Raw genomic sequence first — 19204 nt, forward strand, 5'->3', positions numbered from 1 at the left:
CAACGGTGCCATCATCTCCAGAGCCGACGGAGCTGAGGCACCTGACCGCACTTTATGAAGTGTGAAAGACAAGGAGACAAAGACAGGGATTCTTGGGAATGTTCCTGGTAGAGCAGAGAGTGAATGAAGAACGTTGGATAGGTGCCAAGATGTGTTAGCCTAACTTCACCACAAGATGGCAGCATTGGCTCAAGGAACATAAGGCGTCAGTAATGGTGCAATGGAATTTTGTTCAGCCCTACTTTAGGGAACAATCCTTAGACGGGTGGATTGAAAATGATAGGATAAAAAAAAAGAAGAAGGAGGAAAAAACAGGGCTGCTAGAAGCTGCTTTTCATCTGGCCAGGAATCTCTGCATCCAGAACAATCTAGCAATGTCTAAAGGGCACCCCTAAGATCATGGCATTCGGTCCAATCACTTCACGGCAAATAGATGGGGAAAAGCCCTGAATGTTTATTGGAAGGACTGAAGCTGAAGCTCCAATACTTTGGCCACCTGATGCGAAGAGCTGACTCATTGGAAAAGACTCTCATGCTGGGAAAGATTGAGGGCAGGAGGAGTAGGGAGCAACAGAGGATGAGATGGTTGGAAGGCATCAGCAACTCAATGACATGAGTTTAAGCAAACTCCAGGAGATAGTGATGGACAGGGAAGCCTGGTGTGCTGCAGTCCATGGGATCACAAAGAGTCAGACACAACTGAGCGACTAAACAACAGCAACTAGCGGCAGCCAGCTCACTCTTTTATATGAGAGAAAGATCCCCAGAGAGTTGTGTGCCCTCTGGATGAGTGACAATGAAATCTTTTTCTACAAACGGTAGTAGAATCCTTTTCCAAAGTGAAAAAAAAAGCCTCTTCCTTTTTACATTTTTAAACTGTTTTGGAAAGTTATTATGTATTGAGGGCTTGTGTAAATGGAAATGTGTTTAGTGCTTTAAGTACACTTTTCACTTATTTTTGTGGCAAGCCTATGGTCTTATTACTATTATCCCCATTTTACAGGCAGGAAAACTGAGGGCTGAAGCTATTAAAGAAGCTTGTCCAAATGATGTAGCCAGGACTTGTACTAAGTTCGATCTGTCCCCAAATCCTGTGAACTTAACCATTGTGCTATATTAATTTTCCAATCAATATTCATTCACAAAAGCACATGTCCACACAATGGTCTTTCTTAGTCCGGTGTTCTTGACTTGCAGCAAAAAACATCGTTCATGATACAGTATGATAGGTGAAGAATAGGTACTCTAGGTGCCGATAATAGGAGCACCTTACCTGTTCTTGAGCAGTAAAAATTCCCTGGCACATCTTTATCTCTATTTCTCCTTCCAAGTACTGCTTTACAGCATGAAATGTCCTCAGCTGCCTCTATCACCTCCAAACTCAGCCTTCTCCCAACTACCTAGAAGTGACCTACAATCAACAACTAACCTCCCTCTGCCTCCTTTCCAGGCCTGTTTCTCCTCACCAACTCCCAGATCAATTTATTTTTCTTCAGTAAACTAATCTGTGAAATGGAAAGCAAGCTCATTAATTCTCACTAAAGTGTATATGACTGATAGTCATTGTGGTGTATTATCTAAACAAGAAGTGTTTGGCCTTAAGTCTAAAAGAATATTCAGAGATGGTTTTTCAGACTACATGCTTGCTTATATCACAACACTTTGCCTACTCAAGCAGACTGACTCTGAGAAAACAAAAGGCAGGGTGAAAGGATAAGATCAGTGGTTAAAAAGAATCAATTAGTAATTATGAAATTACATACACACTTGGTGCTGATTATTCTATGATAATGAGAAAAGCTAAGAAGAAAGCTCCCTCCTAGGTTAGCTTCATGATCTGAATATGATATGGTCCTTGTCATTTATTTTCCAAAATGGAAAAGAATAGACTACTTAAGAAGCAAAGAGATCTGAGAAAATCACTGGCCATTTTAAGAGTGGTATAAACTATCCCAGGGTGACCAAATAGCCTTGGTTTTCTTTATATAAAACAAAAATCAAGGGACTTCCCTGCAGTCTAGCAGCTGGGACTTTGTCTTCTAATGCAAGGGATGCAGGATAAATTTCTGGTTGGGGAGCTAAGGGCCCACAAGAAGTATGGCCAAAATACCAATACATAAACAACAGAAGCAACATTGTAAGAAATTCAATAAAGACTTTGAAAATGGTCCACGTCAAAAAAAACTGTTTTAATCTAGCTAATACATGTGAAATGAATGACACGACTTGAAAACCTTTGTTTTTCAACCCCTAATGAAATAACTAGGAGAAGCTAAAGGCAAAGGAGAAAAGGAAAGATATACCCAGGTAAATGCAGAGTTCCAAAGAATAGCAAGGAGAGATTAAAAAAAAAAAAGCCTTCTTCAGCAATCAATGCAAAGAAATAGAGGAAAACAATAGAATGGGAAAGACTAGCGATCTCTTTAAGATAATAAGAAATACAAAGGGAACATTTTCTGCAAAGATGGGCAATAAAGGACAGAAATGGTATAGACCTAACAGAAAAGCAGAAAATATTAAGAAGAGGTGGCAAGAATACACAGAAGAACTATACAAAAAAGATCTCAATGACCCAGATAACCACAATGGTGTGAACACTCACCCAGAGCCAGACATCCTGGAATGCGAAGTCAAGTTGGCCTTAGGAAGCATCACTACGAACAAAGATAGTGGAGGTGATGAAATTCCAGTTGAGCCATTTCAAATCCTAAAAGATGCTGCTGTTAAAGTGCTGCACTCAATATGCCAGCAAACCTGGAAAACTCAGCAGTGGCCACAGGACTGGAAAAGGTCAGTTTTCCCAATCCCAAAGGAAGGCAATGCCAAAGAATGCTCAAACTACCACACAATTGTACTCATCTCACACGCTAGTAAAGTAACGCTCAAAATTCTCCAAGCCAGGCTTCAACAGTACGTGAACCATGAACTTCCAGGTGTTCAAGCTGGACTTAGAAAAGCTAGAGGAACCAGAGATAAAATTGCCAACATCCATTGGCTCTTCAAAAAAGCAAGAGAGCTCCAGAAAAACATCTACTTCTGCTTTATTGACTATGCCAAACCCTTTGACTGTGTGGATCACAACAAACTGTGGAAAATTCTTCAAGAGATGGGAATACCAGACCACCTGACCTGCCTCCTGAGAAATCTGTATGCAGGTCAAAAAGCAACTGGACATGGAACAACAGTACTGGTTCCAAATTGGGAAAGGAGTATGTCGAGGCTGTATACTGTTACCCTGCTTATTTAACTTATATGCAGAGGATATCAGGTGAAATGCTGGGCTGGATGAAGCACAAGCTGGAATCAAGATTGCCAGGAGAAATGTAGATAACCTCAGATATGCAGATGACACCACCTTTATGGCAGAAAGCGAAGAAGGACTAAAGAGCCTCTTGATGAAAGTGAAAGAGGAGAGTGAAAAAGCTGGCTTCAAACTCAACATTCAGAAAACTAAGATCATGGCATCTGGTCCCATCACTTCATGGCAAATAGATGGGGAAACAATGGAAACAATGTCAGACTTTATTTTGGGGGGCTCCAAAATCACTGCAGATAGTGACTGTGGCCATGAAATTAAAAGACACTTGCTCCTTGGAAGAAAAGCTATGACCAACCTAGACAACATATTAAAAAGCAGAGACACTACTTTGCCAACAAAGGTCCACCTAGTCAAAGCTATGGTTTTTCCAGTAGTCATGTATGGATGAGAGAGTTGGACTATGAAGAAAGCTGAGCACCAAAGAATTGATGCTGTTGAACTGTGGTGTTGGAGAAAACTCTTGAGAGTCCCTTGGACTACAAGGAGATCCAACCAGTCCATCCTAAAGGAGATCAGTCCTGAATGTTCTTTGAAAGGACTGATGCTGAAGCTGAAACTCCAATACTTTGGCCACCTGATAGGAAGAACTGACTCACTGGAAAAGACCCTGATGCTGGGAAAGGTTGAAGGTGGGAGGAGAAGGGGAAGACAGAGATTGGATGGCATCACCGACTCAATGGACTGAGTTTGAGTAAACTCCGGGAGTTGGTGATGGACAGGGAAGCCTGGTGTTCTGCAATCCATGGGGTTGAAAAGAGTCGGACACAACTGAGCGACTGAACTGAACTGAACTGAATGAAATAACTGATTCAGGCAACAGAGTCAGTAGATGAAAACACTGTGTGAAATGTTGAAAGAGGAAGATTGAAGGGGACATTTGCAGTGCAAAGGCCTGGCTGATGTCACTTGACCCCACTGATTTTGCTTATTGAGATGAAAGACTCACCTTGGTGACTTCTAAAATGATCCAAGAAGAGGTGCCTTTTCCTGTGGACTCTCACCCAAATATCTGAATCCATATCAAACAAGCTTCTAGAAGTCGCTTCCACTCTCCAGGAAATACAGGGGATTTCAGGAACAAATTAAATGATCTCAAAAAGAAGCAAATACACAGATTTATAGAATGGATGGCATTCTGCTGAAAAAGGGTTGACACGGACTGTTTCCTCACAAAGGGAGAGAGGGTCTGCTGTGAAATAGAGAATCTTTAAGGATCGTTAAGAACCAAGCACAGTATGTGGACCCTGATCAAACAAACCAATGGTAAAAGAAGAGAGAGATGTGAGACAACTGGGAAATTTTTACAAGATGTAGGTATTTGATGATACCAAGAAATGGCTGTTAACTTTGTCAGATATGGTAATGACATTCCAGTGATATATGAAAACACTCACTTTATAGATATGTTTACTTTAGTATATAAGAGTAAAATGACGTTATTTGTCTTAAAATCTGAATCAAAAGGAAGAGGAAGTAGGATATATGAATCAAGCATTACATAATTTTCAATGGCTTAATCTTGGTGATGCATATATTGGGGTTCACTTTACTGTTCTCTATATGTGTATTTTTGTTTCATAATAAAAAGATTTTTTTTAATAATCAGAAAGTAAAAGGCCATGCCCACTTCCATGATATTGGGTGAGATAAAAGAAAATTCACCAAGTCAATGAGGTAAAAGCTGAAAGCTTTGATGGGACATAACCCGAGCTGACAATAGAGCTCCACCAGTGTTAAGCCAGGACCCAAATGTTCCCCTGATCAAACTGCATCACATTCTATTTATCCATCTCAGGACAGATGGAACCAACAGCCTGGTTAGGATTGGCTTCTGCACCTCCCAGCACTTCAGTGGAATCCACAGCAAGCAACTTCCTCCCTAAGACATTCACCTGTGAGTCTGGGTGGTTGGCAGCAACAGGGTCTTCCAGCTTTGAGCTTAGGTCAGGGACCTACTCAAAGCCAACAGTCCCCCTAGAACTCTACGGAAGAAATGCTCGTTGATGCAGATGGCTCTAAAACATAAAAGATACTCAGTCTCCTTCATAAGAGAACGCAAACTAAACACACTGAGATTCCCAGGCTGTGGAAAATCAGACAATTGAAAGCACACTTGCCAAAGATACTGGAAAACAGACATTCTCAGACCTCTGTAGTGGGAGTATACACTGGAACAATATTTACAGAGGGACAATTTACAGCACCTAGAAAAATTACAAATACATATGCTCTTTGGCCCAGGAATTCCTCTTCAATGAATTTATCCAACTTACACTTGCTTCTACCACCATCCACGTTTGTCTAAGGTTCCTCATTGCCACATTGAAGGAGACTGCTAAATAAATGGGCTTCCCTGATAGCTCAGTTGGTAAAGAATCCGCCTGCAATGCAGGAGACCCCAGTTCGATTCCTGGGTTGGGATATCTACTGGAGAAGGGATAGATTACCCACTCTAGTATTACCACAGTATTCCTGGGCTTCCCTTGTGGCTCAGCTGGTAAAGAATCCGCCTGCAATGCAGGAGACCTGGGTTTGATCCCAGGGTTGGAAAGATCCCCTAGAGAAGGGAAAGGCTCTAGTATTCTGGCCTGGAGAATTCCATGGTCTGTGTAGTCCATGGGGTAGCAAAGAGCTGGACACGTCTGAGCGACTTTCGCTTTCGCTTTCACTTTCAGGGCTCTGTGCTGGCAACAGGGACCAAGTCCAAATATCATTCTGTGGTAACAGGTTGGTAGAGCAAATATCAGTGACCCTGTTTTAGGGAAGAGGACTTGCTTATAGACAGTATAGGTGGCAGCCAACCATGAAGCTGGATGGAGAATTTTCTCTTGACTCTTAAACTCTGTAGATGTATGACCTGTGCAAAAAGTAAAGATAAAAATAATTTCCAACAACAAAAAAGGAGTCAGTTGAAAAACCGAGCTTATAGAGGAACAGTAGTTATTCAGATTCAGGGCTAAGCTGGGCCAGAGAGCCAGAGAGTTGGAAAATATGTCTGCTGAAATGTGGGCCACCAGGCAACATAAAGAACAAAACCTAGTTCAAGCCCCCTCTAGGGATGACGAATAATCCATTTTAAATCAAATTAAAGCTAGGTCATGCTAGCTGGTCAAAGTAATGCCAGCTTAATCTTGTGCTCAGAATGGAGTCTCCAGACACAAAGGTCTCTGAAGTCCTGAGAAGAGGGCTCTGGAAGCTAGTTGGACCTGCCCAAACCCCAGAGCCTGGCGATCAGAATGCCAGCAAAGGCAAAGACCCGAGGGTCCAAACTCTGCAAGGCAGCTTTCAGGAAGCTCCTCCTGCCCCAGCTAGCTGTGTGCTCCCGGCAAGTGGCTCCAGGGACTGCAGGCCTTCTGCTGGGTAAATGCGCATACAAAGAAGGGACCACTGAAACTGCAGTCCCTGGAATCCAGGTCATTTTTCATTTTTCAAGTATATCAGGTCAAATACAGGCAGTGCCTGATTTTAAATCTATAAAACATGTACCCGTAATAAAAATAAATAAATAGAAATAGGAAAAATATCTATCTGGGAGGGCCATTGTAAAAATAAACTGGTCAGTACATGCATACAGTAAGTCAAAGGTTTAACTATCATAATTAGTAAGAAAAAGATGAGACTTGGAGACATAAAAGATCAGAATATCTGTAGTGTCTGATCTGTTTGATGCCTGTAGGTCACCATCCAGGGCAAGCAGGTATACCTACCCCACACCCTCCAACCACACTGAAGGAGAGGATGTGGGATCTGGGGGTTGAAAGGGGGCCACGGATCACCCCAAGTCCCTGTGGTCTTCCCTTTTAGCTCACTACATGCATTTCTCTGTTCCTTCCAGGTGTACAGAAAACCATAATTTCCAGCCCTTTGCCCTTAAATGAGGCCACGAGACTGGATCCTGCCAATGACATGTGAGCAGAGGAGGGTCCCCCCCAAAGCCCATTAGCTACCTCTTCTCCCACCATAAAAGCCACTGTTGAGATGGTGGACCCACAGGAGAGATAGAAACTGAATCCTTGTGTCCGAACCCACAAAGCTGCCAAAGCGCTGGCACAACTGTATGGGCTTGATCTACGTGCTAAGCCAACAACATTTTGGAGTTTGCTCGTTACTTCAGCACCGCTTAGACTGAGCTGACTGATCTGGCCCCCAACCCCTTGGGGCTCTAAAGACAGCCTGGGGCAGCTGAATGTATTTTCAGTCAGGTTACGTGAGCTGACAGAATGTTTTCTGCTTTTTAAGGGAATGTGATCAGTGAGGTGTGGTGACATTGGTTAGCTTTCAGGCTGGCCAGAATTCAGGCTGTTTGTAGTATGTGTCATTTGCTTGGGTAAACAAGATCTTTCAAGATGTTAGGTCCACAGTGACATGAGGTTGATGAAATAGAACTTTTGGTACCAAAAAAAAAAAGTTAGAAAACATAGATTTTCTTCCCTTCAATTTTAGAAATAAAATGGACTCAGAGGGAGTCTTGGGGACTAGTCCCATGTCACACCTAAGCCCTTCCAAGGAACCAGGTCCCAGGTCAGAGCAGAGGGTAGGAGATAAGGAGCCCCCACATTTAATATCCTCCTGGTCAGGGTCAGCAGTCACTCTGGACTTTCAGGACCAAACAAAATGCCTCCCCGTTTAGCACCAAGACTTAGGAAACTAAATGCTCTGGATAAGTCCGTCCTAAACTCAGCCACAAGGACCAGGCACAAATGAGTGAGACCAGGGCCGGCACCCAGGGAGACCTAGTGATAAAGAACCCACCTGCCAATGCAGGAGGCATAAGAGACCCAGGGTCAATCCCTGGGTCAGGAAGACCCCCTGGAGAAGGGAATGGCAACCCCCTCCAGTATGTTTGCCTGGAGAATCCCACAGACAGAGGAGCCTGGCAGGCTACAGTCCATAGGGTCACAAAGAGTAGGAAGTGACTTAGTACACAAGGCAGGCAGCAACCAACCCACCCGCTTCCATGCAGTACTGCTAGATCTCCCACTTCTAGAATAGCCCCAAGACTTTGTCATATGTGAGTCCTCCCATTTTTTTTCTTTTTTTTTTTTTTTCTCCCAATTTTTAAGTGATGGGAAGCATAGGAAATGAAAATAAAACCTCCAGTATGGAGGCCTAACAAAATACCTCTGTGGGCCAGATGAGGCTTTCAGCCCAATATAAAACTTCAGCTCTCCCATTTGCTTGACTGCAGGGGTGTGACCACAGCCATGGCCACAGAAGCACTGTTCTCCTGGTAGAGTTGCCAGATTTAGCAAATAAAAGCACAGGACACCAGGTTAAACTGGACTTCAGATAAACAACGAGTAATTTTTTAGTACAAGTCTGTATAGGCAATACATACTTACATTGAAGAATACTTAAACATACTTTACAAACACACTGACACGCATATGTGTGTGTGTGTGTGTGTGTGTGTATAAACAGATGCTGATACAAATATTGCCTGGAACATACAGTAAAAAAATTATCCACAGTTTATCTGAAATACAAGTTCAACTCATGTATTGTATCTGGTTCCTGACTAAGACAGACCATTAGTGAATTCTTCTTGCTTCAGCTTCAGTTAGCCAGGAAATCTGGAAAACTGTGTTTAAAGCCTGTTAGGCTCATAGCAAGTCACCAAAGCTTTGTAATGTGAACGGCTGCCTGCAGCAGTGCAGGAAGGAGTGAACTTAATCCCGCCATAGAAAGAGGCGTTCCATGGGCAGGCAGGGCCCTGGGCCACTGGAAGTGGCTATCAGGTCAGGCACCCACAAGCTGGCTCCCCCCTCCCTAGAGGCAGGCCTCAGGCCACAGTGGGAATACATGTTACTCTCCCCCTCTCTTTGAGCCACTGAAGGCTCGGCCCTCTGCCCATGGTTGACTCTCTGAAGACTGCCCTGCATCCATAGCCCATGGCTGTCTCTGCCCTGAGGACTGCAGCCAAATGCTCAGCATCCTAGAACCCAAGTTCACTCACCCTACTTTCACCATAGGTCCTGGTGGGGCCTGATGGAGTGTGGAACTCTGCTGGGGTTGCTCCAGGTCTTCTCCTACCCTCTGTGAGTGGGAGGCCTGTCCAGAATCCACAATCCTCCTTCTTGTGAACTTCACTGTCTGACACTGTCTACCATCAGAAAGGAAACTTTTCCTCTATGGAAACTTACGCTCTTATGTTTAGTAAAATGTGTGTATGTGTGTTAGTCACTCAGTCATGTCTGCTTCTTTGAGCCCCCATGGACTGTAGCCCTCCAGGCTCCTCTCTTCATGGGATTCTCCAGGCAAGAATACTGGAGTCAGTAGCCATCTCCTTCTCCAGGGGATCTTCCTGACCCAGGGATTGAACTTGAGTCTCCTGTATTGCAGGCAGATTCTTTACCATCTGAGCCACCAGGGAAGCCCTTAGTAACTGGGGACCTGCTAATTAACAAAGACAGATTAACAGGAGAAAAGGTACTCAATTTTCATTAATATTTACACGTAGGTGGGTTCACAGAAAAGAAGTCAAACTCAAAGAAGTAGTCAGATTCAGGGGCAAGGAAAGGTTTGAGCTTCAAAAGGTGATAAACTGAGACCTCCCTGGTGGTTCAGTGATGAAGAATCTGCCTTGCAATGCAGAGGATGCAGGTTCAATCCCTGGTCGGGGAATTAAGATCTCTTATGCCATGGAGCAACTAAGCCCTTGCACCAGAAGTACTGAGTCTGAGCACTCTGAAGCCCTGAGCTCTGGAGCCTGAAGCCACAACAAGAGAGTCCATGTGCTACAATGAAAGATCGCACAAGGTGCAACAACGATTCCATGTGCAAGACTGGACACAGCCAATGCCTTTCTTGTTTAGCCAAAGGATTAATTATGAACAAGAAACAGGGAAAATGCTGACTTCATCCGCTTTATCCCCACTGACCTCCAGGGGGCAGCAGAGACAGGAAGACCATTCACTAAGGCCAGCAGAGCGTCATCCTCTGTCCAACTCTACTGACTGGTTCACTGATGGAAAAGGGAGGACAGGGAGGTTTCTGGTTGCCCAGGATTCTGTAGCCATGGCCACATTTCCCACTTCTGGTGGAGGCATCTCTGAACCTCAGAGAATACCAGGGGGCTGGGCAAAGAAAGACAGAGGGCCTCTAAAACACTCTGTGAACTCTAAGCCCACAGAACGAACCCAAACTGCTGCGACTGAAACCCACATCCACCACTTCTAGGCAGTGCCCTTTGGCAGTTACTTTTTTACTTCCTTATCTATCAAAGGTGAACAGTAATACTAGCCACCTTAGATGACTGCTGAGAGATGAAATGAGTTCATAGTTGTTAATCCTGTAGAAGACTGGCTAGCACAGAGTAAGTGCTTTATTAATGACTGATCCTGAGTCACACATAACTCCAAACCATTTCTGGAAAATGCTAGATTCTGGCTAGTATTTATTTTTAAAAGTTTTCATTTGGGTTGGTCCCAAATGGAAGATCTCCTAAAAATTATTAATAACATCTAACAAGCGCTTTGAATTGTTAACTTGAACAAGTCAGTGTCGGATTAACAAGATTTAGATGAGGGTATAAACACAAATATACAGAACATGCTTCTGACAGATACATACAGGGCCCTTTGCAAATCAAATAGTCTATTTAATATGGAGTTATATATATGTCATACCCTGGTGACTTAATGGTCAAGAATCCCGCCTGGTAATGCAAGAGCCACAGGTTCGATCCCTGGGTCAGGAAGATCCCCTGGAAGAAGGCATGGCAACCCATTCCAGTATTCTTGCCTAGAGAATCCCATAGATAGAGGAGTCTGGTGGGCTTTTCCGTAGGGTCGCAAAAGAGTCAGACACAACTTAGTGACTAAACAACACCAACAGGAGAGATACCCAACTGCCAATTTTGAAATCTATATAATAAAATATTGTTAATACTAAAACCACACTAGACATAATATTTCTTGAAGGTTCAGGGTCTGTTGTGAATTGGAGACATTTGGTAGGTTGGTCACATGGACCACAGCCTTGTATAACTCAATGAAACTATGACCCATGCCATGTAGGGCCACCCAAGACGGATGGGTCATGGTGGAGAGTTCTGACAAAATGTGGTCCACCAGAGAAAGGAATGGCAAACCACTTCAATATTCTTGCCTTGAGAACCCCATGAACAGTATGAAAAGGCAAAAAGATAGGAAACTGAAAGATGAACTCCCCAGTTTGGTAGGTGCCCAATATGCTACTGGAGAACAGGGGGGAAATAACTCCAGAAAGAATGAAGATCTTCATGACCCAGATAACCATGATGGTGTGATCACTAACCCAGAGCCAGACATCCTGGAATGAGAAGTCAAGTGGGCCTTAGAAAGCATCACTACAAACAAAGCTAGTGAAGGCGATGGAATTCCAGTTGAGCCATTTCAAATCCTAAAAGATGATGCTGTTAAAGTGCTGCACTCAATATGCCAGCAAACCTGGAAAACTCAGCAGTGGCCACAGGACTGGAAAAGGTCAGTTTTCATCCCAATCCCACAGTAAGGCAATGCCAAAGAATGTTCAAACTACCACACAATTGCACTCATCTCACGCTAGTAAAGTAATGCTCAAAATTCTCCATGCCAGGCTTCAATAGTACGTGAACCATGAACTTCCAGGTGTTCAAGCTGGATTTAGAAAAGCTAGAGGAACCAGAGATAAAATTGCCAACATCTGCTGGATCTTCAAAAAAGCAAAAGAGTTCCAGAAAAGCAACTACTTCTGCTTTATTGACTATGCCAAACCCTTTGACTGTGTGGATCACAACAAATTGTGGAAAATTCTTCAAGAGATGGGAATACCAGACCACCTGACCTGCCTCCTGAGAAATCTGTATGCAGGTCAGGAAGCAACAGTTAGAACTGGACATGGAACAACAGTACTGGTTCCAAATTGGGAAAGGAGTATGTCGAGGCTGTATACTGTTATCCTGCTTATTTAACTTATATGCAGAGTACATCATGTGAAATGCTGGGCTGGATGAAGCACAAGCTGGAATCAAGAATGCCAGGAGAAATGTAGATAATCTCAGATATGCAGATGACACCACCCTTATGGCAGAAAGTGAAGAAGGACTAAAGAGCCTCTTGATGAAAGTGAAAGAGAAGAGTGAAAAAGCTGGCTTCAAACTCAACATTCAGAAAACTAAGATCATCTGGTCCCATCACTTCATGGCAAATAGATGGGGAAACAATGTAAACAGTGAAAGACTTCATTTTGGGGGGCTCCAAAATCACTCCAGATGGTGACTGCAGCCATGAAATTAAAAGACACTTGCTCCTTGGAAGAAAAGCTATGACCAACCTAGACAGCATAATAAAAAGCAGAGACATTACTTTGCCAACAAAGGTCCACCTAGTCAAAGCTATGGTTTTTCCAGTAGTCATGTATGGATGAGAGAGTTGGACTATAAAGAAAGCTGAGGGCCAAAGAATTGATGCTTTTACACATTGGTGTTGGAGAAGACTCTTTTTGAGAGTCCCTTGGACTACAAGGAGATCCAACCAGTCAATCCTAAAGGAAATCAGTCCTGAATATTCTTTGAAAGGACTGATGCTGAAGCTGAAACTCCAATACTTTGGCCATGTGATGAGAAGAACTGTCTCACTGGAAAAGACCCTGATGCTGTGAAAGAATGAAGGCAGAAGGAGAAGGGGACGAAAGAGGATGAGATGGTTGGGTGGCATCACTGACTCAATGGACATGAGTTTGAGTAAGCTCTGGGAGTTGGTGATGGACAGGGAAGCGTGGTGTTCTGTAGTCCATGGGGTCGCAAAGAGTCAGACTCGACTGAGTGACTGAGCTGAACTGGTAGGCTGGTTCACAGTACTCTCTTGGATAGGAAACTGCATATATCAAGGTTTGCTGCAGGACTTTTCATTCATTCATCAGTTCTGTTTTACATACACTGTTGTCCACTCAAGTAGCCTCAAATGACATCAGTCTGCTTGGCTGCTGGTGACCTAAGCTAGTTTTAGAGCAAGGACAGTCCTCAGAGACATACTGAAGTCACAAAGGCCATGCGGCCTCAGATAACAAATGCAATCAATAGGTGTTCAATAAAGCCTAGTTCTCTTGCCTCCCTTTCCAACATCTCCCTGCATGTCTAACCTCAACTCCAGTGAGTGAGTGAGGTTTTTGTGGGAGGTTTTTTGACATTCTAAAAACTACTTACTGTTTTTTCAAAGGGACAGGTTGAGGGAGATGGAGATGGCAAAGACTTTTTTAATTTATTTTACATTGGAGTATAGCCAATTAACAACATTGTGATAAAATTCAGGTGGACAGCAAAGGGACTCAACTATACGTATAGATGTATCCCTTCTCCCCCAAAATTCCCTCCCATCCAGGCTGCCACATAACATTGAACAGAGTGCCCTGTGCTGTAGAGTAAGGTCCTTGTTGGTTGCGATAGCAAAGACTTATCAATGGCTTTCACAGCTACTTCTTTGTATACTCTGAGCTGTTCTTTCACAGCCCGTTCACTCTTTTTCCTTCTCCCTCTCTTTCCCCAGAGTCCCTACTACACTTAGTACACCTCTATACAGAGGTGAACAAGACACCTCCCAAAACAGTGCCCTTTCTGGTCTGCCAAGTTAGAAAAGAACACTCATTCTGGATCTGAGCCCCAACGCACCCTCTTGGTTGAGCCTCTTGGTGTAAAACACAAAATATACAACCATCCACAGCAGCCAGTGTCACCCAGTACTCCCTAAAGGAAGAGCCTATGAGGAAGGCCAGGGCCTGCATGGAGAGGCAGTGTCTGCTGGTGGAAACAGCCACTCCCATCACCAAAGCCACGGTGAGACTGAAAAAGAGCTGGGACTTGTCCTTTTCTATAGAAACCACCACATATCTGGCTCACCATGTTTGGCTGGGAGACAGAGATTCTGTCTTTCCTCAAAAGAACCTTCCATAGATCTTTGGAGTCTTTCACTTAAATCACAGGTTAAGTATGAGGCTCCTGTGGCTTAGCTGGTAAAGAATCTGTCTGCAACGTGGGAGACCGGGGTTTGATCCCTGGGTTGGGAAGATCCCCTGGAGAAGGGAATGGCCATCCACTCCAGTATTCTGGCCTGGAGAATTCCATGAAGAGAGTGGCCTGGAGGACTAAAGTCCATGGGGTCTCAAAGAGTCAGACACGAAGGAGCAACTAACACATTCACTTTTTCTTCATATCTAAAATCACCAAGCAGTGACTCAAGTCTTCTGGAGGGATGATTTTTCTGAACAACTGCTAAGTTTACTTTTTTAAAAAATATTTTTCCAAAGTCTTTATTGAATTTGTTACAATATTGCTTCTATTTCATGTTTTGGTTTTTTGGCCACAAGGCATGTGGGATCTTGGCTCCCCAATGAGGGATTGAACCCGAAACCCCCACATTGGGAGGTGAAGTGTTACCCACTGGACCACCAGGGGAGTCCCCCTAAATTTCCTTTTGGTTGAGCCCAGTAGCTTTGCCTGTGGGATATATGAAACTCTTGACACAGCCTGAAACCACAGCAAACTCTCAGAAACCAATAAACTCCATTGTTATTTAAGAAAAAAACCCACTACTCTTGCTATTCACCCTTCACACTGAGATAGTAAATGATACTGTGGGAACAATGAAGCATATTACTGAGAAGAACATCAGCAAAAGGCAAAATTGCCTCTTCCAAGACTCCTCTGCCCTCTGAGATTGGAATTTGGGGAGGATGCATTCGGAAATGATTTTTTTCCCCAGTAATGACAACACTCAGTACCACATAAGAAATGAAATTGAAGCATTGATCTTATTCTTCAAATACACGATAGCTTCAATATTAAAATTAACATATAAATTTAGCATCCATCTTATTTTCAACTCACTTCTGCTGAGTAAATGCACATATAAAGAATGAATCACTGAAACAGTATGCAATGAAATCAAGTTCATTTTTCAAATATGTCAGTTCAAATGCAGTCAGTGCCTGTTTTCTGGGCACCCAACAAATGTTCCCAAGATGTCCCCCTCCTATCACCTCCCACCAATCCAGCCACAGGGCAACCTGGGGACCCTGGAAGAAGAGACCCTGAAGAACAGACCCCATAAAATATGACTGCTACACTGCATACCCTGTCCTCTGGTCCTGTTCTTTTAATAAAGTTTTAAATGTTCTTGAGCTCTTAGAAGCCGGCCAGTTAACTGTAAGAGCCGAGCCCAGAGGTCCAGAATTACCACTCCCTTGCCCTGGTACCTGCCGCCTCCTCAGGTTGCCCTGCTCTCTATTTCAGCCACATTCATGCCCCTGGCTAACAAATGCCTTGCTTCTCAAGACATTCGTGAAACTACTTTTGTTTTTCCCATCATCAAGTGTTGAGATAATATAGATATAATAGAAATGCTTCTACATTTCATTGTGTAGTTCCTGCAATCTAGCCCAGATGTGATAGATAGTAACTTTAAAACAGGTTTGGGAATAAGCAGTTGATATTCATTTACAATGAACTTCTATTTCTACATATTATTTCTGGAGATTCCACTGTGGAATTATGAAAGTATACCGCAAATTACTATATTAGTTTTTTTTTTCTGCTGTAGAACTGGCACGTTTGTGAGTCTATTTCATTTACTGTAAGTCTTATTCACTTCTTCACTGAAAAAAATTCAGTTAAGAGCAAAATCTGTTTTGAAAAATTTAATGCTTTATACTCAGATTATATTATCACCTGTAACTAATGTTAACCATGGACAGAAGAATAAAAAATCAAGTGAAATGTTGCTTCTAAAAAGTACAAAAAATAAATAAATAAAAACAAGAAACAGAAAAAAAAAAAGTGTTGGTATTCCACCACAGTGAGATATCACCTTATACCTGTTAGGATGGCTATTGCCAAATAGACAGGAGATAAGTCCTGGTGAGGATGTGGAGAAAAGGGAGCCCTCGTGCACTTTCAAAAACTTAAAATAAAACTACGTTACGATCCAACAATTCCACTTGGGAATCTATCTGAAGGAAATGAAAACACTGTCTCAGAGATAATCTGCACTCTATGTACCTAGCAGTATTATTCACAAGATATGGAAACAACCTGTCTCCATCCATGGATGAATCGATAAAGAAAATGTTACATCCTAAATGAAATAAGCCAGTCACAAAAAGACAAGTACTATATGATCTTGCTTGTACATGGAATCTAAAAAAAGCCACTGATAGAAATAGGGGGCTCCCCAGGTCGCACAGGAGACTAGGGTTTGATTGCTGAATTGGGAAGATCCCCTGGAGTAGGAAGTGGCACCCCACTCCAGTATTCTTGCCCAGAAAATTCCATGGACAGAGGAGCCTGGTGAGCCATAGTCCACGGGGATGCAGTGTCAGATACAACTAAGAGACTGAGCACACACACACACAGAAATAAGACAGTAAACTTGTGGTTGCCATGGGCTGAGGGGTGAGGGAAGCAGGAGAGGTTGATCTAAGTGTACAAACTTCCAATTGTAAGATGAGTACGTTCTGGGGAATCTGATGTACGGGAATCTGATGTATGGCATGGTAATTACAGTAAACGATACTGTATTGCATACTTAAAGGTTGCTAAGGGAACAGATTTTAAACATTCTCACCACAAAAAAAATAATTAAGTGATGGATGTGTTCACTGATCTTATTATGGTAATCATTTTGCAACGTATACATATGTCAAATCATCACACTGCATAACTTAAATGATGCTACATGTCCATTATACCTCAACAAAGCTGGGGAGAGAGGAAGGTTTATGAATATTTATTAGAACTCAAAGCTCCAGGGCAAAACCTGTTTCTAGGTGTCACTATTAAGCCAGGAATCATGGAACAATTTAAAAATCGGCAAAACTCCCCTTAGAGGAAAGGGTAGCATGTTTATGCTAATATCTGGTCCTTCACTGATGGAAATTTCCAGAAACAGGCATTTCTGATCCCAAAGGTGCACTCAATCAAATCATTAACACTGGCCCTGAAGTTAACTTGAACTATCTCTAGGGTATAAGCTAAAGAAGACTGCATGCATACACAGTGAAGTTTACTCTTCACAGCAAAGTAGGGAGGAGTGGAAGGGGGGTTTCAAAATCCCCACCATCAGAGTTCACATCTCTCAGCTCTTTTGCTATTACTTGACATAGATCTAAGAAAAGAACCCAAGGATGTGATGCAGAGTGAGGTGGTTCTCAAATCCCAGTGAGTTTAAGAATTACCTGGAGAGGATGGTAAAAATGCAGGAGCTCAGGCTACAGGGGTTGTGAACTCAACAAGTGGAGCCCAGGAATCTAAACCAGAAATCAAGAACAGGGTGCCTGGACCACACTCTAAGACAAACTGCGCAGGACACCATGACAGCTCACCCACCCTCACATCACAGATGAACAAAGCATTTACCCTAAGACTAGCAGGTCCTCATTAGCAGGGGAGAGAGGCACTGTGGTTAATATGAGTTAACTCTCCATAAGCCTGGCCTGATTCAACCACAAGTGTACAGCCAAGTACCCAGATATTTTGTCTGTGTGATGATGGGATTTAACTAGGAGTTGAATGATGCTGTTTTTCACTTTTCATCCATATGTTGACTTTCCTGTGAAGCAGTAACTGACTGCCCATGAGCAGAAGAGTGTTCATTTCCCTTGATGCTACACGCCACCATGGCAGGATGGTCTCAGAGCTGAGCTGGAATCTAAAAGGTTTTGCCACTTTTACCAGAGGGGCCTTAGCTGTCAGAACTGCAGGAGAAGCAAAACTGAATGCAGGAAGCAGGGCACAAGATCTTTACCATCGATTTCTCCCTCTGACCCCTGACTACACTTACCGCACCAAAGTAAGTTATTTCTTGCTTCAGAAGATTATGCTGAGGATCAAACATACCTGTAGTAGCCCAGGAATGAGCTGCCTTACACGTAATTCCATATTCTGGCCATTGGAAAAAGAAGGCAAGGACTCTGATAATCTGTGGGCAAAATCAAACTGTCAGGATATGGTATCTTAAGCCAAGCTTTACTCAACCCAGGTCACTCAACCTGAAGATGTGACAGGTTTCATAGTACTATCACCTCATATGGGATCTGTTATCACTCTTACGTTTTAGATAAATGTAGATAAACTTTTGAGATGAAGATACCTCTGAAAATCCAATTGTGTTAGGTAGGCTCAGACATTAGCCCATCACTACCATATAAAATGTCCTGGACACACGTTTTTAGAATCAGGGGTTATATTATTCTCCTCTCTAGCCCTCACTTTCTTCATTTATGTAAATACTAATATTTAAATATAACCTTAACCTAGAGGAGTGGGATGGGAAGGCGGGAGGAAGGCTCAAGAGGAGGGGATATATATACACACAAAACTGCCTGGTGTTGTGTACAGCCTAAACCAACACAATATTATAAGGCAATAATCCTCCAAATAAAAAATAAATATAACCCTAACAACAAATCACACTTACTTAGAAACACCCCAGTACGAAATCATGTCATTAAATACATATTAGTCCAACTAATATAAGGAGTTTTTCTCAATGATTTCTCATTCCCAAGGTGCCCAATAGAAATGAAAACAAGATTTTTGTTTTTAAGCATCTTTTTTTCTCCTGGGACCCATGCAAGGATGGTGGGCAGCTGACATTAGCTCCTGTTCCTCATTGAGGAAGCACCTCAGGCCAAGAGGATTTGCCCTTCTCCCTTCCAGACTGAAGATCCCTTCAAGACTTATTCTTGTGCGGGGAGCTCTCTTTCTCTGCACCCTTGTCATGTAGAGGCTTTCATTTATTTTATTTTTTTTCCCATTCACATTCACAAGTTTATTGTCTAACCTGGGCAGTCACCTTTCCTCTCCAGCACTCTGAAGAAAAGCAACAGTAAGAAGTGGCTGGTGTGGGCACCACTGTGTATTACTGTTTAAAA

Source organism: Giraffa tippelskirchi, chromosome 1 (assembly GCF_054371585.1).
Source record: "Giraffa tippelskirchi isolate mGirTip1 chromosome 1, T2T-mGirTip1v1.2.pri, whole genome shotgun sequence".
NCBI lineage: Eukaryota > Metazoa > Chordata > Mammalia > Artiodactyla > Giraffidae > Giraffa > Giraffa tippelskirchi.